We start from the raw sequence: 23060 nt of genomic DNA on the forward strand, positions 1-23060 counted from the left end.
ATTGACCATTTCAATATACTTTATGCCCAAGCAAATAATAATATACTAGCAATTCAACTATCATTTCTTACTAACTAAATATATTAGGGAAAAAAGGTTATTCTGAGCATATTCTAAGCATCAAACTTTTGTTTTATTTTAAATTATAGAGGTGAGACCAAAATCCAGCCAACATGCCCTCTTGCAGACACAAACATCAGCTAAACTAGTAATATTCACAATATTTATTTAAAAAGCATGAAGAACCAAAGCAAAAGCGCCCAGATCAAAACTGCATTGCAACCTTACAAACTTGACATATTATCACCTTTCTGAAGCTAGGAAAAATCTCAGGGCTCAAAAGTCATATTCTCTGCCTCACGCTTCCAGGAGTCAAACAGCACAGATGACAGATAATGCTCTCCAAAGCTGGGGAACACCACCTGTCAAAAACAAACAATAGAATATTTGTAGGTGGTTAAAATTCTGAGATTTGTCCAATGTTGTGTTCAGCCAAATTACTATGCAATGTCTTCTAGTACATTAAAATTTGCCCAATTAAGAACAAAATATACACAAATGACGGAACAAAATAGCAAAGTGAACTTGTATGCAGAAAATCAAACTTACAACAAAGAGTTTTCCAGCATTTTCTGGCCTCTTAGCTATCTTAATTGCAGCAGCTGCAGCCGCAGCTGCAGCCGCAGCAGCATCAGATGATATTCCTACCTACAATACATGTTACCATAAGCACCATCAAACTTGTGAACTAAAAATATATAAAAAAAAACCTAAGACATGAACTTAAGAGTTCAGTAATTTTTACAGAGGAAAGCGATATAAAAATGCCTGTAAGACCCACAGTTGAATAATATGAAAAATTATGTTCTTACCAGCAAACCTTCTTTCAATGCAAGAAGCTAGGCAGTTTCAATAGCTTCCTCACTTGATATCTGCAAAGTTCAAACATAAATAACTCAGCAATAATTATCAGAGATTGGCCTTTGAATATGAAAAGCAGCAATAAATGATGGAAGAGTAATAACAATTACATAAGCTTTCTCATACAAGTAAACATGCTCCATTAAAACACGTGTTATTATCACTATTGCACTGGAAAAATAACTACTTTAGCAAATCATAGCACATGTCAAAAGGTAGAATTTTTTTTTTTTTTAATCTGTTCTAATGTACAATGTAAACTGTTTTATTTGATAACAGGTCTTGGACATCTCACTCACCCTAGTCAACGGTCACAAGAAATCCTAACATACACGGGATAAGTTATGAATTCACCTTTGTTCCATGCACTTTGACTGAACAAACCAGGAGTATTTCGCTTACCCAATTTCAAGAATCTTTTTTTTTTTTTGATGAATAAACCTATTTCAAGAATCCTACAACTTGTTTTAGGCTATTTATTCCCTATGCCAGCTGAACTTTAACAGGGTTTGTAAGTTTTTTGAATGAAACTATATATTAGACTGAATCAATAAAACAAAGAATACATCACTTATATAGAACTCTAATTCCTAAGCCTGAAAGTATACATCACTTTTATAGAACTCATATAGAACTCTAATTCCTAAGCCTAAAAGGAAAAAGGAGAAACCGAATATAGGGAATATTCTTACACCCTCACTCAAACTCAAGCTGTGTTAGCAGAAAACACTGAGAGTTTGTCAAGAAGAAACAGAAACCGAGCAGTGATGTGAGTCTCGGTGAAAAAGTCAGCAAGTTGCAGAGTCGAAGAGACAAAATAAAGTGAGATAGAGCCAGACTGCAGATGCTAACGGACGAAATGACAATTAATCTCAATGTGCTTTGTCCGTTCATGGAAGAGAGTATTATGAGCAATCTGAATAACATTGCGGTTGTCACAATAGAGAGAGGTCGGAGAAGACTGAGGGACGCCCAAATCAGATAAAAGACTACGAAGCTAGACAATTTCAACAATAGAATGAGCCATAGCACGATACTCAGCTTCGGGAGTAGAACGGGCAACAACAGTTTGTTTCTTGCTTTTCCAAGAAATCAGGGAATCGCCAAGAAACATACAGAAACCAGAAGTGGATTTGCGATCATTAACATCACCAACCCAATCAACATCAGCATAGGCCACCAAGTCTAAGGAAGAAGTAGAAAATAATAGCAAACCCTGAAAGATAGTACTGCGAAGATAGCGAAGAATCCGAATCAAAGCAGCCCAATGTGTAGAACGAGGAGCAGAAACAAACTGACTAATCACATGGACAACATAAGCAAGATCAGGATGAGTAACTATCAGATAAACTAAGCAACCCACAAACTCACGATATAACGTAGGATCGTCCAGAGGAACACCATCAGTAGTGTTGAGCTTCGCATTAAGCTCAATGGGGGTTTCAGAAAGCTTAGTGTTAGTAAGACCGGCACGATGAATAACTGCGTTGGCATACTTGGCCTAGGACAAAAAGTAGCCCTTGGGAGAAGAAGCCATCTCAATACCAAGAAAATATCACAATAGTCCCAGATCCTTCATTTCGAAAGTGCGGAAGAGATGCTGCTTGACCTCAGAGATAGCAGAAGAGTCTGAGCCAGTGGTGATCATATGATCCACATATAATAATAAGGCAACAAAACCAGCAGAGGTGTGGAAGAAAAACAATGCAACGTCATGGGCACAAGGATGAAACCCAAGCTCAGTAACAGCAGTCTGAAAGCGATCATACCAAGCACGAGGAGATTGCTTCAAACCATACAGAGCACGCCAAAGACGACAAAACTGACCTGAGGAATGGTGAAGGCCAGGGGGAGGACGCATGTAAACCTCCTCAGTGAGATGGCCATTAAGAAAAACATTCTTAACATTCATCTGATAAAAAGGCCAATGACGAACAGCAGCAACAGAGATCAAAGCACGGACAATAGTCATCTTGGCAACAGGAGCAAAAGTCTCCTCATAATCAATACCATATTCTTGTGAGAAACTTTTGGCAACTAGGCGAGCTTTATAGTGCTCAAGAGAACCATCATAATGAGTCTCGACTTTATAGACCCATCTACAACCAATCAGATTCTTGCCAACAAGCAGAGGAACCAATCCCAAGTACTAGTCTTTTATAATGCAGGAAACTCATCCTTCATAGCTTGAATCCAATTAAGATCCTAATAGGCCTCCTTGTAAGACTGAGGTTCTGAAAAAGAGTGAATAGCAGAAAAAAAAAAAACGTACAATATGAAGGAGAAAAATAGATTTTAACAAAACCAAGTTTGACTACCTGTTTACAGACACGAAGGGGATACTTATGATCAGCCAAATTAAGGTCGTCAGAAGCAGGAGAATCAGCAGCAAAGGCAGAGACAACTGGTGAAAGGAAAGCCTTGCAACAAGAATAGACTAACAACAGAAGAGGAGAATTGAGTAGGTGAGAGAGAAGGTGAAGAGGATGGAACAGACTCATGGGGTACAGTGGAGAGGGACTCAGCAGAAGGTGTAGTAGAAAGAGAAGAAGGAACAAGTTCATGAGGAACAATAGAGATGTACTCATCAAGGGGGACCTCAGAAGGAAATGGATCAATGTGAACCAAATGTTCTTTAGAAACCGGAACAATGAGAGGAGGAAGTTGAAAGTAAGCTAGACACTCTAGGAAGGCAACATAGGGAGAGACATAAAGGTGGCGGGAAATAGGATCGTAACAGCGATAGCCTTTCTGAGTAAGACTGTATCCCAAAAAGACACACCGGGCACTAAGTTTTGTCCTATCTTTCCGGAAGAAGGACAAAACATGCAAACCCAAAAACACGAAGGAGAGTAATTGGGGAGTTGGGAAAATAAAGCCTCATAAGGAGAACGACCAAAGAGTAGGGGGTAGGCATACAATTGAGAAGAAAAACAGCTGTAAGAATGGCCTCCCCCCAAAAGGGAGCCGGAACACAGGCAGAAAGGAGAGATCTAGCTGTCTCAAGGAGATGACGGTGTTTACACTCAACACGACTATTTTGGGCAGGTGTGTCAGTACAGGAAGTTTGGTGAATAGTACCTAAATTAACCAGATACTCACAGAACTCAGTTTTAAAATACTCCCCACCTAAGTCAGACCGTAACAATTTAATGGTAGACCCAAACTGTGTAGTGATCATAGACTGAAAGTTACAATATATTTGGTAGAAATCAAATTTATGAGTCATAAGATAAACCTAAATATAGTGGGTGCAATCATCAACAAAAGACACATAGTATGCAGAACCCCCTTTAGTAAGAACTAGAGAAGGTCCCCAGACATCAGTATGCACAAGAGAAAATGGAGAAACAGAAATAGACGTACTTTTATTAAATGGTAAAGCTGACGTTTTGGCAAGTTTACACCCCCGATATTCATCAATTTGACTAGGAGAAACTTTACCCAACAACCCTGACTGAGGTAAAGACCGTAAGCGATCAACAAACAAATGACCGAGGCGAAAATGCCATAAGTAAAACTGACTCAACTGAGAATCTAACTAAAACGAACAAAGTGCAGCTGGAGAGGTGAATGAAGGGAGATGCAAGCTCCACCACATAGAGATCTCCAACTCTACGGCCAGTCCCAATCTGCTTCTTGGACACCCGATCCTGCACACAATAGACAGAAGAGGAAAAGATAACATCAAAACCAGAAGCATCAAATTGACTGATAGATAATAAACTAACAGATAGTTGAGGGACATAAAGAACAAAAGGAATAGTAACAGTAGACATGGCAGAGGGTAAGACAGACCCAATAGATAGAATAGACATACCAAACCCATTAGCAGTATTAATAGTAATAGGAATGGATGGGGGAATACAGTTTTGAAGTAAGGAAATGTGAAGAGTCATCTGATGAGAGGTACCAGAATCAAAAAGCCAGACAAAAGAAGGGATACCTGAAGAGGATCCAAGCAAACCTAAATGAAGAGAGGTAAGAGCGGAGGCAGATGGGTATGGCTAAGAGGTGGACAGGATATACTGAAGTTGTGCAATCTGAGCACTCAAGGAAGCCAAGTCAAGATCGGGAGCCGGAGCAGATGTAGTATAAGTGGTAGAAGGTCGGAAAGTACCAGGAGTAGGACCGCGGAACTGTTTCTGAGAAGACGGAGCAGGTTGACGTCCCTTCTTATGATAGTTGTTCTTCCAATGACCCCTCTGATGGCAGAAAGCACACTCATCTGGACCTAATGATCCTTTCTTGGGTTTCGCAGTGGCCTGAAGTGAATGAGGTGGTGGAGTCGATAATAAAGGAGGCTTAGCAGGAGCTAAGAAGACAGAGGGAAGCAGAGTCTGATTGGTCGTCTTAAGACGGGTTTCCTCGGAGAGGAACTCACAAACAATAGCATCCATAGAGGGAAGAAGAGACCGGTGAAGGATGTCATCTCGATAGCCTCATACTGAGGGAAGAGAGCCGTTAAGAACTGCACTAAATGACCCTGCTCCCGAAACTCAATATAAGCGTCTAGTATCTTGAGACTAAGTGATTCCATTAGATCTAATTGATCCCAAAGACCTGTCATCTCAATATAGAAGTCCTAAATAGTCTGATCTCACTAACGAGCACTCTGCATAGCTGTTTCCAACTCATACCGCTTGGCAAAGTTGGATTGCTGATAAACACCTAGTAAATTATCCCACCCTCCTTGGCAGTATTGTACTTAGAAAACATCATTCCAATACGGTCATCCACAGAATTATGAAACCAAGTCAGAACTTGGGCGCAAGTATCACAGAAAGTCAGATATCCTTTTGCCTTCGGGTCCGATAGACGAGGAACAGAACCAGAAACATAGCCCTATTTTTTCTGACTGAGAAGAAAATTCTTCATAATACTGACTCGATAGGCATAATTGCCACCGGTGAGTTTGCATTTGATGGCTTGGATTTTAGTGTCCGACATTGTAATAAAACAAAGTTTATAGAATGTTATGGGTCAAAGTATAAATAAAACAATTAGGGCTTCAAGTGTAAATACCCAAAACCAGTAGCAAAGAGAGAAGTCAAGAAGAAGAAGCCAGACTCAGACAAAGGCCGCAAGAGAAAGAGAGAGACCTTCGCGACATAGAGAACCACCTTGCGAAGCCAAATCGTGAGAGACTGAACCTGATGGAGTCAATCGATCGAGAGGAACAAGAGCAAACCATGATCGCGAGTCTGGTAAGAGGGGAGATCAACCACGATCGACTTGAACAGAGACCAGACGAACCAAATGGGTCGACTCGAACCAAGACCAGATGAACCGAACCCAATCTCAAATAACATGGGTTGCACGTATTCACAAGGTTGAACTAGAGAGTTCAACGAAAAAGAAAAGCTTCAACAATGGCTACTAGGGTTTCGAACCAGGCTCTGATACCATGTAAGTTTTCTGAATGAAATTGTATATTAGACTGAATCAATAAAACAAAGAATACATCACTTAAATAGAACTCTAATTCCTAAGCCTAAAAGAATACATCACTTATATAGAACTTATATAGAACTCTAATTCCTAAGCCTAAAAGTAAAAAGGAGAAACCGAATATAGGCAATATTCTCACAGGATTACCCTGACAACCTGATTTGTGATGGTTTATACACTTTGAGGACTATATAAATGCCAAGCTGCAGATAAAATGAAGCACATAACCACCAATCAATCCTCTTCATCTTTATCATTTCTTTCTTTATTTTTTTGCTTTACTTTTCTTCATGATACACAAAGCGTAATGCATGATTAGATTCATCCACATGTTTACTGAATGAATGAGACTGCCTTGTTAGAAAGATTTTGAGGCTTACTTGAATAATTTCATCAACTAAAGCGACATCCATTACCCCAGGGATGAAACCAGCACCAATTCCTTGAATTTTATGAGGGCCTAAAACATTACAACATGTAATATGTCAGGTTCAATTAAAAAAAGATATTGCTCTTCTTGAAAGCTAAAAGATTAACAAAAATTTGCAATTATAGAAATTCTAAGTATTAGGTAATGCCATGATGGCCACCAGAAAAGTAGATAAATGGCTATTGCACATGCAATAAGTTGGTTAGATTTTCTCATACATGGTTTCAAATGTTGATGTCAACAAAAAATAAAAAATAAAATAAAATTGCAGCTCAAATTATTAAAGTGAATATGGATATATCAACAGTGAATTTGATGTCATCAACGAAGTATGGATTTTCTTTTTCATGCTGTAAAATTTTACTCAACAATATTTCCAAACTCATAACCAAGCACAAGAATATGAGACAGTAATATCCACATTGAATTTTCAACAATGCATATCAAATTGCATGCAAGAAAACCCATGTTTAAGGTTTTCTTAGTCCCTGTTAACAACCACAAACAGTATATTGGCAAAATGACATCACATATTGTACATTAAATCCATCCAAATATAAACCATAATAAGGAAGCAAATTCTCTGAAATCTCCGACTCTGCTGCTTTTGGCATAAATATTCTCATAGCCGAAACTCTTTTAGGCATTGTTTGTATCATTGTTGCAAGCACAATTCTTAAGAACTTGTGTTTAAAAACATGCAGGTGTAGCATGTAGAGAGCAATATAAAGGAAAGGGCAAACTTCACTTTACCCCGTGGTTTGGGCCATGTGCAGTTTACCCCCCTAACATTTGGAAATAATTACATAACCCACACGTGGTTTGTGAACTAAAGTGTACTGTTAAACATTCCATCCAACTTGGTAGACATAAAGGGATTATATGCTCATTTTCAAATTTCAAGGGCGTAAATCACACATAGAATAAAGCATAGGGGTTAAAGTGCACTTTGCCTTCTAAACAAATGACGAAAATATAGGAGTATTTTAGTCTTTTTCATTAAATCATCAACGGGCCTAATGGTGCACTTCAGTCCACAAACCACAAGGGGGTTATGCGGTCATTTTCAAATGTTACGGGAGTAAACCGCATATGGAATAAAGCATAGGGGGTTAAAGTGCACTTTGCCTTCCAAACAAATGACGAAAATATAGAGATATTTTAGTATTTTTCATTAAATCGTTAACTGGCCTAATGGTGCAATTCAATCTACAAACGACAAGGTAGTTATGTCGTCATTTCCAAATGTTAGGGGGAAACAGTACATGGCCCAAACCACAGGGAGGGTAAAGTGAAGTTTGCCCAAGGAAAGATGTGCTGCTTGATTAATCCAAGGTGTACGGAGGGGTGGACTAGGAATAGATCTAGCCCCAGCCTTTTGATAAAGCACTACACTTACATACAAGAAAATCAACATTAGAAGACTAGAATGATTGGCAGCCAATCTTTGCTTTTATCCAACAAATGAGAAAATTCAATCTTTTATAGAACATGTTAAAGAAAAATATTCATACCAGGTCATTCGTGACACTCGGCACACAATTTTTTGTATAAAAAATGGTCATAGGATATTCACATGACATCGACCAATGGCTAGTTACAAAGCATGTTGATTGATGGTTTTGATACAAGTCTAACATACAAAACATTCCCAACAATATTAAAAATAGAAAATTAGTCCCTTTTCTACATTCAAAGATCAGCACTAAAGCCTCCCCTTCACGGAAGGAGTATCTGTGTGTGTGTGTGTGTGTGTGTGTGTGTGTGTGTGTGTGTGTGTGAGAGAGAGAGAGAGAGAGAGAGAGAGAGAGAGAGAGAGAGAGAGAAATTTTGGCATGAAAATTTATTAGAGTTTGCTAATGAAAAAAGCCAATAAAGCTTGATAGCATCAAAAGTGCTGTTAAACATTTAGAAAAAGAAAATTGTGAAAATCTTATCGTGCTAGAAAATAACAGACAAACATTTTATAGTTTACATATCATTGACATCACTGGTCATTAGATACATTTTAGACATGTTGAGATGCAACAGACAATCTGAAACTAGGTCAAGCCTAAGGAACGTGTCATAAGTTTAGTATTTAACAAGAGAGCCTAAAGATTTTGTCACAAGGTTACTATCAGTACTGAACAAGCTACACCAAGCATGCTTTGTCATCTGCCACACAAAGCGAATCATTAGGCAACTTGAACTTTAAAAAAGGATAACTTTATTTTTGAAGCAGTAATGATCCTCAACACAAGTATTGAAAGTCTTCATTATATATAGAAGCACGAACAAAATTCATACACAAAATAACCACTGCTTATCACTCTCTCAAGTAATGAAAAATGGCATTTGTTTGTAAGACAAGCCATTTGAAGTAGTTTGATATCTATTCACTCTTTTTTTTCAATTAATTGGTCAATTTACTATGATCATCACAGAAGAATCATGAAAGTTTGGTCAATCAATAATTGCTAAGCCCTTGATCTATGGGAACCAACCTACACTAGCCAATGAAAAAACCTCAAAACATATAAACAACGATAAATCATTTTAAGCAAAAAGAAAAAAAAATATATATATATATATATATATTACATTGTAAGTTGTACTTCCAAGTTCGTTCCCTTGATAATTGTACATCTGATTATAAATGTACTTCCAAGTTCGTTCCCTTGATATTACATTGTAAGTTGTACATCTGATTATTCTAATTCTTCAAATTTGAGTCGGTCAAATGTCGAAGTTTAAGGTTCACACCTAATTAGGTGAATGCTTCTAATTTAAAATGTATATTATGATGAAGCTTTAAACATTATTCAACATTACTAATGTTTGCATTGACATATTCCATAGCATATCATAGGACTACTTCTAAAAACAGTTTAATCACCCAAAACCCCCGCAATAGAAGCGGGGGAAAAGCCCCCAACAGACAAGTACACTCTGCTGAAACAATTAGACTGCTTAGGTGAACTAGTCCACCTATCTAGCAGAGCAGCAGAGTACACCAGGTCTTCGTTGCCTCATCAATTTGTCAATCCTGTTACATAGTAATAACTTTGTTTTCCATCATTCTTCTGTGTACAGAAACAAAGTCACAAACAAATAAGTTCATCATAGTAAATCCACAACCAAATACACAGTTGTGTCTACGTGCCCAGATGTTAGAAATTATCATGTCCAAAATCGTAGCCTGTTTCCCAAAATCACATGTAATAACCATGCCTAATGATGATTGCCAAACACAAGTTCATTCCAAATCATATATTCCAACTTGTCAAAGCCAACAAAATATCTAAAAGAAGAAAGAATGCACCAGAAATACAAGAATGTTGTTGACACCAAACCAGGATAGAAAATGGGGAGACATGTTGGAAAGCACAACTCACCAGGTTTTCCTCCTTTTAAAACTGCGTTTTCAACTGGTTCTACACCATATAGCTGTATATGAATAAAGAAGGGCACCAGCAGCAATACAAGAAAAAGAACACAGATTGACGAGAGAGAGAGAGAGGAGTTCATTAAACTTTACTTTTCCAATAAACTTTACTTTTCCAATAAAATAAGAGAATGAAAAAGATTAACCTTAATCTCAGGGTTTTGCTCTTTAAGGTACCTCCCAACACTTGTAATTGTACCACTTGTGCCTATCCCAGAAACAAAGGCATCAACTTTCCCACCCGAGCCTTTCCAAATCTCTAGTCCAGTGGTCTCTGAAGATTTTAGAGAAGAAAAAGAGTTAGGGAATGAGTGAGACCTCATCCCCTTTTATATTGATAATAATGCGTAATTACAAGAGTGCTATTACGCATAAATTATGGGCCAGCTCATTACATCAATCAAGGGAAAATAAAATCAAATAAGAATAAAATATATGCAATATTATTTTCTATTCTAACACTCCCTCTCAAGCTAGTGCGAAAATATTTCTCATGCCCAGCTTGATGAGAATGTCATGAAATGGTTTATTCCCTATTCCTTTGGTAAGAACATCCGCCAGTTGATCACCAATCTTCACAAATGGAGTGCATATGATGCCACTAGTGAGTTTTTCCTTGATGAAGTGCCTATCAATCTCCACATGCTTGGTTCTATCATGCTGAACCAGATTATGAGCTATGTTGATAGCCGCCTTGCTATCACAGTACAGCCTCATGGAATTAGTTTGATGAATCCCCAAGTCTCTCAACAATAATCTAATCCACAACAACTCGCATACACCCTGAGCCATAGCCCTGAATTCTGCCTCGGCACTAGATCTAGTAACCACATTTTGTTTCTTACTACGCCAAGTGACCAGATTACCTCCAACAAATGTGCGATACCCAAAAGTTGATCGTCTATCGGTGACTGATCCAACCCAATCTGCATCAATAAAAGCCTCCACACTAAGACGACCATGTTTTGAGAAATAGAGACCCTTTCCAGGAGAAGATTTCAGGTATCTCAAAATCCTCATAACTGCCTCTAAGTAAGTAGTTTTAGGAGCATGCATAAACTGGCTAATTATATGTACTGCAATAGCAATGTCTGGGCGCAAGTGGGATAAGTATATAAGCTTCCCTACTAATCTCTGGTATCTCCCCCTGTCCATTAGCTCTCCCCCTTGATCCTCACTTAGCTTCTGACCCGATTCTAGAGGTGTGTCACATGATCTACTTCTAAGCATCTCAGTCTCCTTTAGCAAGTCAAGTACATAGTTCCTCTGGCATATGAAGATACCATCCTTGAACCTAGCTACTTCAATACCCAGAAACTACTTCAAAGTGCCCAAGTCATTGATTTCAGACTCCTTGGCAAGGTACTCCTTCAACCTCAGAATTTCTTCAACATCATCCCCTGTCAGAACAATATCATCAACATAAACAATTAAGGCTGTAGTGTTACCAAGTGATGAGTGTTTGACAAATAAGGTATGATCAGCCTAACTCTGCTTGAACCCATATTTCAACATAGCTTGAGCAAACCTTTCAAATCAAATTCTAAGAGATTGCTTTAGTCTATAAAGTGACTTCCGGAGCCTGCACACTTTACCCTTGAACCTAGCATCTTTGAACCTAGGAGAAATATCCATATAGACTTCTTCTAAATCTCCATTAAGGAAGGCATTCTTTACATCAAACTGATGAAGTGGCCAATCCAAATTTGCTGCAAAGGAGAGCAGTATTTTCATAGAGTTCATCTTAGCAACTGATGCAAATGTATCTTGATAATCTACCCCATAAGTCTGAGTGAAACCTTAGCAACCAGTCTTGCTTTGTACCATTCTATGGAACCATCTGCTTTGTGTTTTACAGTATACACCCACTTACAACCAACTAGATTTTCGCAACTAGGTAACTCCACTAACTCCCAAGTGTCATTCTTGCTAAGAGCTCTCATTTCCTCCATCATGGCATGTTTCCACTCAGGAATAGAGAGAGCATCCTAGAAATTGTTAGGCAAACTTACAGACAAAATCTTAAAAAGAAAGGCTTTATATGAGGGAGACATATTAGAATATGAGACATGATTAGAAATAGGATGCTAAGTACATGACCTAACCCCCTTCCTATTAGCAATAGGAACATCAAGATCTGAAAACTCAGGAATAGTAACATCAAGATCAGAATTACCTAGACTCTCAGGAGAGGGAAATGACTCTGGACACTCATCCGGAGTTGGTAATAGAGGATTAAAAGTAGTCTCTTGCATCCAGGTAACTTTCTGTCTATCTTTGCCCCTGGCATAAACTTTTCCTACTTCCTTTTCCACAACAATTGCTAGCTCAACATCCTCTATCTTTTCAACCACTGGTGGTAGTGGAACAGGAATCTCTTCACACCAAGGCTTCCCTTGAAGGGATGACTATGACACTGGGGAGGTCTAAAAGTAAGACTGAGACTCAAAGAAAGTGACATCCATGGAGACAAACCATTTGCAAGGTGGACGATAATAACACTTATAGCCCTTTCGGGTGGCAGATTAACTCAGGAAAACACACTTAAAAGACCTAAAATCCAATTTACCGCGCGTGAGTGAATGATTACGGACAAAATAAACAAATCCAAAAGACTTAGGGGGGAATGTAGAACCCAAAAGAGGTGGATCCAAACAAAACCGAAAGAGGTATTTGTTTTTGAAGGACTTGAGTGGAAAGACAATTAATCAAATAAGCTACAGTGCGAACCGTTTTCCCCCCAATATGAGCAAGGGACACGCATTTCAATGGATAGACAACGGACCACATCAATGAGATGGCAATTTTTTCATTCTGCAACACCATTTTGTTGAGGGGTATTAGTGCATGAAGTTTGGTGAATAATACCATGAGTAGCAAAATAACTAGTAAGACCAAAGTCAATATATTCCCCCACATCATCAGAATATAGAATTTTTACAACCGCCCCAAACTGAGTGCAAATCATTCTGTGAAAGTTTTGAAACACAGAAAACAACTCACTCTTGTCTTTCATCAGATGTGCCTAAGTGGCCCTAGAACAGTCATCTATGAAAGTAACAAACCATTTTTTTACCCTTTAATAACACAAAATGTGAGGGACCCCATACATCAGAATGAATCAAAGAAAATGGAACTGAACTATTATTAATAGGAGCAGAAGAAGCAAAAGAAGCTGTGTTGTTTTCCACGTTGACATGACTCACTAAAAATCTGACACGATATTTTTCTCAAAAACAGAAGAAAAAGATACTTAAGTAGTAAAAATGAGGGATGTCTTGAGCGACGATGCCACTGCCAAAGGTCTTCCTTGGTGAATGATAACTAAATAGATGAATGAGCCAGCTTGTCAGTCTGATCCAGAATGTTGAGACCATGGTCCTCTCTACCACTACCAATCCTCTTTCTCGTGATAAGGTCCTAAAAAAGACAATGATCAAGAAAAAAATGTCACGCTACAATTCAAATCACGAGTAATACGACTCAAAAATAAAAGATTAACACTAAAAGTGAGAACATGGAATACAGAGGATAAAGGAAGGGAAGAGGTGGCATGAATTAAACATTTCCCTAACACAGATGAAATAGTACTGTTAGCAATACGCACTTTTTCCTGACCTGAGGAGGCTGTATACTCTGAGAACAAATTAGAGGAACCAGACATATGATCGGAAGCACCCGAATCAATAATCCAAAGAACAGTCTTATGAGATAGCAATGCACTTGTAAAGGAAGCCAAGTTACGTGAGTTGGCAAAGGACGAAGATGATGCACCGAAGACAGTAATAGAGGCTCGACGGTCTAACAAGTGGCGAAAAGCAATCTCAAACTCTGACGCAGACAACCCAGAAACATCAGCAGTCGGTGAGACAACAGGAGCTGAAAATGGTGCTCAACCGTTTTAGAAAGATGTGCCCGAGCATTGGTACCTCGGCCTCTAGACTGGCTCGACCTACCCCCTCGAGAACCAAGACGATCTCCTCAGCCACCGGATGGAGTCTCATGCAGCTTCCAGCAAGTCTCACGTTTGTGTCAAGGTCTACTGCAGTAGTCACAAAAAAGAGTATCCTTCTCAGAGAAAGGATGAGAACCACAAGTCATACGCTCTTCATCTCAGGGGGTGCAAAAACCAAGGTAGAATGATCAGTAGTGGGAGAAGCAAGCATCGCGGAACGGCGATTCTCCTCATTCTGCACATAAGCAAAGGCTTCCTGGAGAGAATGAAGCATATCCATACCAAGTACTCTACTCCGAACTGGATCATACTCCACACTCAGGGCTTCTAAGAACTTGAAGACTCGCACCTGTTCTACAAACTTCCGGTAACCAGCAGAATCCATGGGGTAGACAGGTTTATAATCCTGAAGATGATCAAGTCGCTTCCACCCATTGCTAAGGAAGGTAAAATACTGGAGAACAGTCATCTCACCCTGTACCGACCTTTCAATGGAGCAACGTAACTCAAAATTTTATGAGAAGTTCCCTTTGCGGGAGTAAGTGGTAGCTACAACCTCCCGGATATCCTCTGCAGTGTCCATAGCCAAATAGCCCTCTCTAGTCTCAAGGACCATAGAGTGGATCAACCAACCCATGATAAGAGAATTGGTGATTTTCCACTGATCATAACTAGGGTCCATAGTGCTAGGTGCCTGTATTCTGCCCTCAACATACCCCATCTTCCCTATGCTCTTCAAAAAAATAGTCAAACTCTGCGACCACGCTAAATAGTTCTGACCATTGAATAGAGAAGATTGCCGACTAACCCTAATAGGCTGTCGGGGCGCCTAGGAGGATTGTTCTGGAGTGCCGAGGGCCTGGGCAAGGGGTTTCAGAGGGCTGGGTAGGGCTGGTATTGAATGTCGGCGTGAGAGGGTATGGAAGGATTAGGTTATGGCTGGGTATGGTTGGATTAGGGTTGCTAGGGTACAGGTGACTTTAATACCATCAAGATTTTAGAGAAGGGAAAGAGTTGGGGAATGAATGAGACCTCATCCCCTTTTATATTGGTAATAAAGCGTAATTACAGGAGTGCCATCAGGCATAAATTATGGGCCTGCTCATTACACCAATCAAGGAAAAATAAAATCAAATAAGAATAAAATATATGCAATATTATTTCCTATTCTAACAATCTCATAATGGACCTAAACAAATGATATCGATCAAATAATTAATCTATCCAATCAGCTACCAACATATGCTGATAAGTGATAATATAGAAACTCAAAAGTACTGGTGCCATAATACCTTTGGGTTGGCAGGGTTTTCAAATTGCTGAAGAATGTAGGAATTGGGGGTCTTTTCCTTTATTTCTTCCACCTTTTGAACAGCCCCTTTCATGCCCCTAGCAGGATCTGTAAGAACCAACTCAGCTCCAAAAGCTCAGAGAATAATTCTCCTTTCCAGACTCATAGAAGCAGGCATGGTAATGATTTGTTTATAACCCTTAGCTACCGCCATAAAAGCCAAGCCAATACTAGTTTTACCACTGGTAGGCTCAATGAAGACACTCTTCAGCAATCATCATTTGGGCAGACAATAACAAAGGAAAGTTTGTCAAGCTCCCATGAACATTGTAGAAGGAACAAGCAAAGTGTACAAACATGTTTGCAATAAATTAATAATTCCCTTCATCTGTAGCAACTTAATACAGTTCATATAAAGGCACATTCCTATATGCGATTAAACAAATGAGCTTCCCATTTTCGAAACCATGGTTTTGTGAAATAGCAATGATAGCCACATTGGTACTAAGATGGAAAGAAGTGAACATACATAATAGAGGAAGAGTAATCCTGTATTTTCATAGAAAACATTTGAGGTCAAAAATATAAAATCACATTCAAATACATATCTATATGATAAAAGATGATACATTTGGACTAACCTCACCAGGCCTGATGACGCCTTTCTCCTCTGCATCTTGTATCATATTGTACCCAATCCTGCATGCCAGGCATGATTTAGCATATCAAAATCTATAAGCAAAGTCCTATAATACATATAATTCTAAAATTACGATGGAGATTGGTTTGGGGTACACTATATAATCCATCTTTTTATCTTTTTATCTTTTTTTCATCACATCACCTCTCTACTTTTCTGCACATCTTTTCATAAAAAGACAAAAAAGTATACTTTTTTAGGACACCCCAAACCAACCCTGAGATTACTAAAAAAAAAGAACAAAAATATCTAGCTACCTGTCTTTGACGCTAGAGCAGGGTTCCATCATCTCTAGTTTGGCAGCAATACGAGCAACACAACCATCGGCGCTATTGTTGAGAAACACCAATGGTGTTTTACCTATCAACTGTACATGTCAAAACAACAAGATGAGTATGATAAACAGCGTCCTTTAATCTTAGGCTCCAAAAAAAATAAATAAATAAATTCAGGATGAATGCAGCTTACTTCAGTAATATCTTTTGCAATGGCACACTTCTCTGCCATTTTGGTCAGATCACTAAGACCACTTAAAAGAGTAAAAGAGATCAAAAATAAAAATCAGAATAATGTTCAATGAACTACAGAGAAGAACTAATATTTTGAAATCTTAGTGTTGGTGCATAATATATGCACTATACATTTCACTATTAAAATTATTTTCTACATTCATCACTTTATTAAGTATTCACCCATGAATTGTGTAATCTGAATTGTGTATCTTCAATATATGTAAGTGCCAACTAGAATGAGTAATAGCATTGTGGAATTAAGTCAAAAAGTAACTGACAAAACAATAAATGAAATAGTGTTATATAGTCAAAGATGAATAGTAAATATTAAATGTTATAATAGTGTTTAATTCAATAAGTGCTGAAGCAAGTGAAAAAGAAAATGAATGTTGACTGATGTGTAATGGATACATGGTGTAAAGTAGTGTTTTGAGAAAAATGTCTTCAATGGAGTTTCCCATTGTATTGCAAAGCCAAAGGAAAAGGCCGTGTGTGTGATCAAAACAGGAGTCTCTCATATGGCTCTATTTTTATTTCTAGATTCTGTATTGTGTTTTTACAGAAAGATTTCATGTGACATGTAAGGGTGTTTCCATGGTGGTGCTTTGGGCTCTACCTAATGTGTAGAGATAGTCTGAGCCAACACGACTACTAGTCGAGATGTTATATCCTAGGTTTGACAAGCTGGATTTAGAGCCTCTATAAAGATTTCTCTCTCCAGATCGTATAGAAGTTTTCACCAAAGGGCGCCACCTCATGAATGAGGTGATCTTGCAGCTGGATAGAAGCCACATTCCACAAGTGTTTTCGGTCAGGAGCTCAAAACAGCAAACTTCTGTGTGTGTGTGTGTGTGTGTATGTTTTTTTTTTTTTTTTTTCAATTATCAAATGAAATCAAATGTGCACCCAAATCACACACTCCCTCCCTCCAAAGAATCCCCCTCTTCTTCTTCTTCTTCTTCTTCTTATCTCTCCCTCTCTCTCTATATATATCACTCTCTATATTCAAATCTAAATCTATATTAGCTTGATTCATGCACTAGAAGCTCTTCACAGATTTACCATTCCTCTCAAATTTCCATTTTCTCTGATCAATGTTTTATGGTTATGCATGGGAATGTGTGTGCGTGGGAATCAACTCAAAACATGTGATCGCAAATGTCATGAGATCCTAAAATTGCAGAGGCAACAGCAAGACCAAAGCTCGTTGGCAGTCCAATCAAAGTTCTATCACTTGAAGTACTTGGATGGGTATTTGTTTCTTTCTAAGATACTAGTTGGCGGGTTCACACCTGCTTAGAACGTGACCGTGGCAATAAATGAGACCACTACTAATAGCACATTACATGCATCACCTGGTGAATCTCTTGATGTTTGAAACTTGAAATATTCAAGCCAATCCTCTGAGGATTCTTCTGATTGAAGCCTAGTCAAGATAATTTTTGCATCTTGCTAAAGAGAGGATGCTAATGGGATGACACAAATATCCTGAGCCCCAAGAGTTTCAGCACGTCAAAGAATTTCTCAAAGTCTCACATCCATGGGGCTTTCAATCACCATATCCAATATTGGACATCCATTGCTTTTAAATCCTCGCATTTGTAGCTTTAACTTCCGTCGTCCCATTAATGGCATTACTTTTACCAAGCATTAATTCTTTGCACTAATGGTCCAGGACCACCTCACTGCTATTACAGAGGTCTTCCATTTGTGAGCTTCTAAATGAAAACGGCATCATTCCACTAAATGTCTTCCTTGCGAGGACGTAGCTCCTCTCTCTAGCCACAAAGATCACCTCATTTGTGAGGTGGTGCCCTTTGGTGAAAACCACCAAACAATCTGGAGATAGAAATCTCCATAAAGGATCCAAATCTAGACAAGCCTTATGACAAGGTCTGCTACACCGGGTGGCTATGAAGGTTTTACCAACCATAGAGGGATTGAAAGGAAGCGAGATTACCATGCCTCAATTCACTTTGAATAAATCAATTTATTTGGATATACTTTGTGTAATAGTGAATGATGTACAAACACATGGTTTAATATAGTGGGCAAAGACGAAGATCCGTGGATGTAGGCTGAGTTAACCAAATCAAGTTCAATTTGGTGACTTCTCATGGTGATTGTTTTCTGGCTCTAATTTTTTTTTTCCCTATATTTTGTTTTGGTGGTAATTACACCAACACTTAGTATGTTTCCTTCTTTGCGAACCAAGAAAAGAAAAGCCTCTGGCCTATAGACCTACGAAGCACCGACACAACACTTCACAACAAGTGTTGTAGAGGTGTCGGACACAAGAACACATCGGGGACATGTATGGGACACACCACATGGTATATCCCTTTATTTAATTAATTTGTGTTCAGGGGACACGCGAGGGACACTATGGGGACACTCCAACTAATTTTCTTCCCTTTTTTCTTTAATGCTTTTGATGGATGTTAGATGTTGAATGCTTATTGTTTTTTGCTTATATTTGAATACTTAATAGATCATCCATAAAAATAAAATAAATATATATATAATGATAAGTGTTAATTTAAAAGTAATATATTTTTTAAAATATCGAATTAGTGTTAGTTTTTATTAATTTTGATTGTTCGTGAATATAATATTAACCTACATAACAAATAAAAATATATGAAAAATATATTTTATTGTAGTGTCCTTGCCGTGTTTTTGTCTCTATTTTTTTTAAATCATTGTATCTCTGCTTCTTAGCTATAGACACCGAGCCGAATACTTGATCTAGTTCAAATGTGTGTATTTAATTGTCAGGTACCAAAACATAAACAAAAAATTATGTTATTTTCTTCTGAATCTCCTTAGCAACCAACATAGGCTAGGAACTTTCAATGACTAGCTAAGAGACAAAACTATATAGTAAACAAATCTAAGACTAAAAATATAGAGTAGATAATTCTTCAGAAAAAAATATTGCATTAATAGACAAAAACCGAGACTACACAGATAAGAAGGAAATGATTACAACAAAACGCATGACCAAATATAAAAAAAATAAAAAAACTGGACTTTATTTCAAGAATATTGAGTTGGTCTCAAAACTAAAGTGCAAACATTGACATGTTTAGAATGATAGACTATATGTTTCAAATAATTTAATTCTTATCTATTCTATTATCTATACAATTATATAAAGCACACAGCTTTTCAAGGGGGAGCTTCTATTAGCAGGCCACAAAAATTCTTAGTTCAGACCATTTTGTCTTTCAGATTTCAACTTCCAAACAAAAACTCTGTTCAATAGTTGGTATCCGAACAATTGATTTTTGTTTAAAATCCCAACAACAAAAATGATGTGAGCTCACACAAAGAATTGTGTGCAACTAGAAACTCCCTTTTTGAAGCTTTGTCACAATTTTTTGTATAACTAAAATATCTTTGATCAAATAAATATTCCTTTCTTTTCTTTTAAAACATTGTAATTCCTTAATGTTTCAAATTTAAGTAACTGTCATGATTGTTTTAAGCGAATAAGCACTAAAATTTAAATTAATTATGACAAATATTTTAAGTAGTTAAGATCTGAGGATCATAGCCATTAGAAGTATTTAAGTACACAAAAATCATAACAAAGCTTCTGTGTGTGGTTTACATGATTATATAGATAATATAGAATAATTGTGCAGATTAATAGTTCTAACAGATCTAAAAGGGATGAACCAAAACCCACAAAACTGAATGATCCCAGAAAAATACGATATAAATCATAGCAAATTCCAATGCACGACGCAACTCAACTAAGTCACACAACCTGTTCTGTTTTCTCAGATTCGAAGTCTGGACTATAATTGAAAATCAATTTATCCCATTTATATCCTTTTTTTTTGTTTTCTCAGCAGCCAAACAGAGTGCAAAACAACTTATCAAGTACCAAACACAACTCTTCACACAATGCAGATTTTTCAAAGCAAAATCTAAGAGATCAACAAATTGATATATACATAAACAAGAAAGAAAATGCAAGAAAAATCGAAACGGAAAATTCACCTTTTTGTATATGTGGGTCTCTCACCCAGGAAATGTCATCGCTCAGCCAACCACGAACAATACTCTCTTCACATTGAAGGGAAGACACATGAACTTATCATTGTAACTTAATTACTTTTTCTCTCCTTGTCTCTCTATACTTAGAGAGAGTTCTTCATCTTCTCCGATCACTCATTCCCACGCCGGAAGGGTTTTCCGGCCAACCCTGGCCAGGGAGCTCCGACGATGCTCTGTTTTGTATATCCCAATTCCTGGATTGTCCATTTCAGCTGTGAAGCACTGATCTACTTTCATCTAGTGCGGGATTTGGAGCGCATAAATACATCCTAAAGTATGTTTCCACAACAACAAAGCCCTGGATAACAAGGAGGCAATAACAATAGTTAGTGGGTTTTGCTATTTAAATTGTCCACAAATTTTTTTCTAAATTTTTACGCACAACACTGAGAAAATATAGAGAAATACACTTTTACAAGCTAAACAACAAAAAGAATGTAGTATTCAAAGCCACAACTGCATGTTTGCAGTAGCGGCAGGGTAAAGGTGAAATAAAAAACAGAATGAAATTATAATTTAAATATAAAATTATGAGTTGAATTTTGAAAAATAAAAATTTATTTGATTATAAATTTTAAAAAGTGTTTTGAAAAATATTTTGAAAGTTTTTCAATTATAAATTTTGAAAAGAGTTCTTCAATTTTCAATTTTCAATTTTGAAAAAAGTTTTGAATTGTATTTTAAATTTTGAGTTTTTGAATTTTGAGTTGTATTTTTAAAAAATTTTGAATTTATTTTTTAAAAATATTTAAAAATGTTTAATAAAATTTTATTTTTTATTTTAAATATATATTTTTTTTAAATATTTTATTTTATTTTGTAAATATTTTAATTTTTTAAATATTTTAAACTCAACATACAATTTCACACTCAAATCATAACTAAACACATAACTCATAACTCAATTTAAAAATTATTTTCAAAACTCATAACCAAACACATAACTCATAACTACACACTACTTTCAAAACTTCACACTGAAATCGTAGCTAAACACATAACTAAAAAATTAAAATATTTAAAAATATATTCATAAAATAAAATAAAATAAAAAATAGTTAAAATAAAAAAATAATTTTTTTAATTTTTTTAATATTTAAAAAAATTATTTAAAATGTTTTAAAAAATACAACTCACAAATGTATGAAATACGGTGCACATTGAAATAAATAAATAAATATTTATCCTTAAAAAAATAAAATTAAGAAAAATTTTAAATATTTAAAAAAAATAAATCCAAAAAAATTCAAAATACAACTTAAAACTCAAAATACAACTCAAAACTTTTTTCAAAACTCATAACCAAACAAATTTTCTCTTTTCAAAACTCAACTCAAAACTTATAACTCAAAATACAACTCTATATTCAAATCTTGATTCTAAAAATAATTTTAGAAAATAAAATAAAATAATAATTTTTTTGAATTTTTTTTTAAATATAGTTTTTAAAATAGTTTAGTTTTGAATTTTGATTTGTGTATTTGGCTATGAGTTTTGAAAATAGTTTTTAATTGAGTTTGATATGTTATTAAATTGTGTGTTTGATTATGAGTTTTGAAAAGAGTTTTAAATTTTTTTAATTGAAATCACAATTCTAAAACAAAACCAAACGCCTATGTAAATACTCGAGTCTCGTCATGCAATGTTGCTCTTTTTTTCAACCTTCTCCTTATTCTTTTTCTTGCTCTTCTTCAAAAAAGCAAATGAATTTGTCACATCCATAAATCTTCAAATGTTGGAGGTTAGGGGTGTAAAAATGGCCCATGGCTTGTAGGCGGTCCGAACCCTGCCCGCCTCTCAGGGTAGGCCCGATCCAACCCAGTTAGGCCCGGGGTCGAGCCCAGCTTGGGTCTAGGGCGTTATTTTGATGCCCAGCAAGTGTCTTAACAAATCGACTCGCTATGCCTAGCCCACCTAGGCCATCCGAGGCCTAATGTCAATTTTTGAAGAAAATAATCAAATTTTGGCGAAAAAAATAGAAAATATATATATATCCAGGCTCGCCCTAAGACCGTATACTCTCTGGGCCTAGACCTAATTTTTTTTGGCCTGTGGGTCGACCCGACTCAACCCTAATTTTGACAGAGGCCCATGGCCAAATTTACACCCCTACCAGAGGTATGGGAGACATTGTTATAGTCTCACATTATTCTCCCACGACATCACGAATTCTTTACAAATGTCCAATTTCTCGAGTCCCATTAAACCTTGAGTAAACCATGTTAGTAGGAACACCAAATTTTCAACCTAAGAAACGTACAAAGCAGTTATTGAAGTCAAATTCTTAGACGTTGCATTATGTGGT

At 36.9% G+C, this 23060-nt stretch overlaps 1 pseudogene across 1 annotated transcript; it reads right to left on the bottom strand.

Annotated features, from left to right (window-relative positions):
- Nucleotides 1–109: 109 nt before the first annotated feature.
- Nucleotides 110–21181, bottom strand: LOC114296598 (cysteine synthase-like; annotated as a pseudogene). The gene is made up of 12 exons (XR_014361408.1): nucleotides 20699–21181; nucleotides 16644–16704; nucleotides 16433–16542; nucleotides 16117–16174; nucleotides 15477–15740; nucleotides 15359–15373; nucleotides 10376–10501; nucleotides 10180–10231; nucleotides 6753–6832; nucleotides 873–932; nucleotides 610–708; nucleotides 110–422 (listed from the first exon to the last, which is right to left on the bottom strand). The product of XR_014361408.1 is annotated as a cysteine synthase-like (transcript).
- Between the last annotated feature and the right edge of the window lie 1879 nt (nucleotides 21182–23060).

The sequence above is a fragment of the Camellia sinensis genome, chromosome 2 (assembly GCF_055761805.1).
Source record: "Camellia sinensis isolate YWXY chromosome 2, ASM5576180v1, whole genome shotgun sequence".
NCBI lineage: Eukaryota > Viridiplantae > Streptophyta > Magnoliopsida > Ericales > Theaceae > Camellia > Camellia sinensis.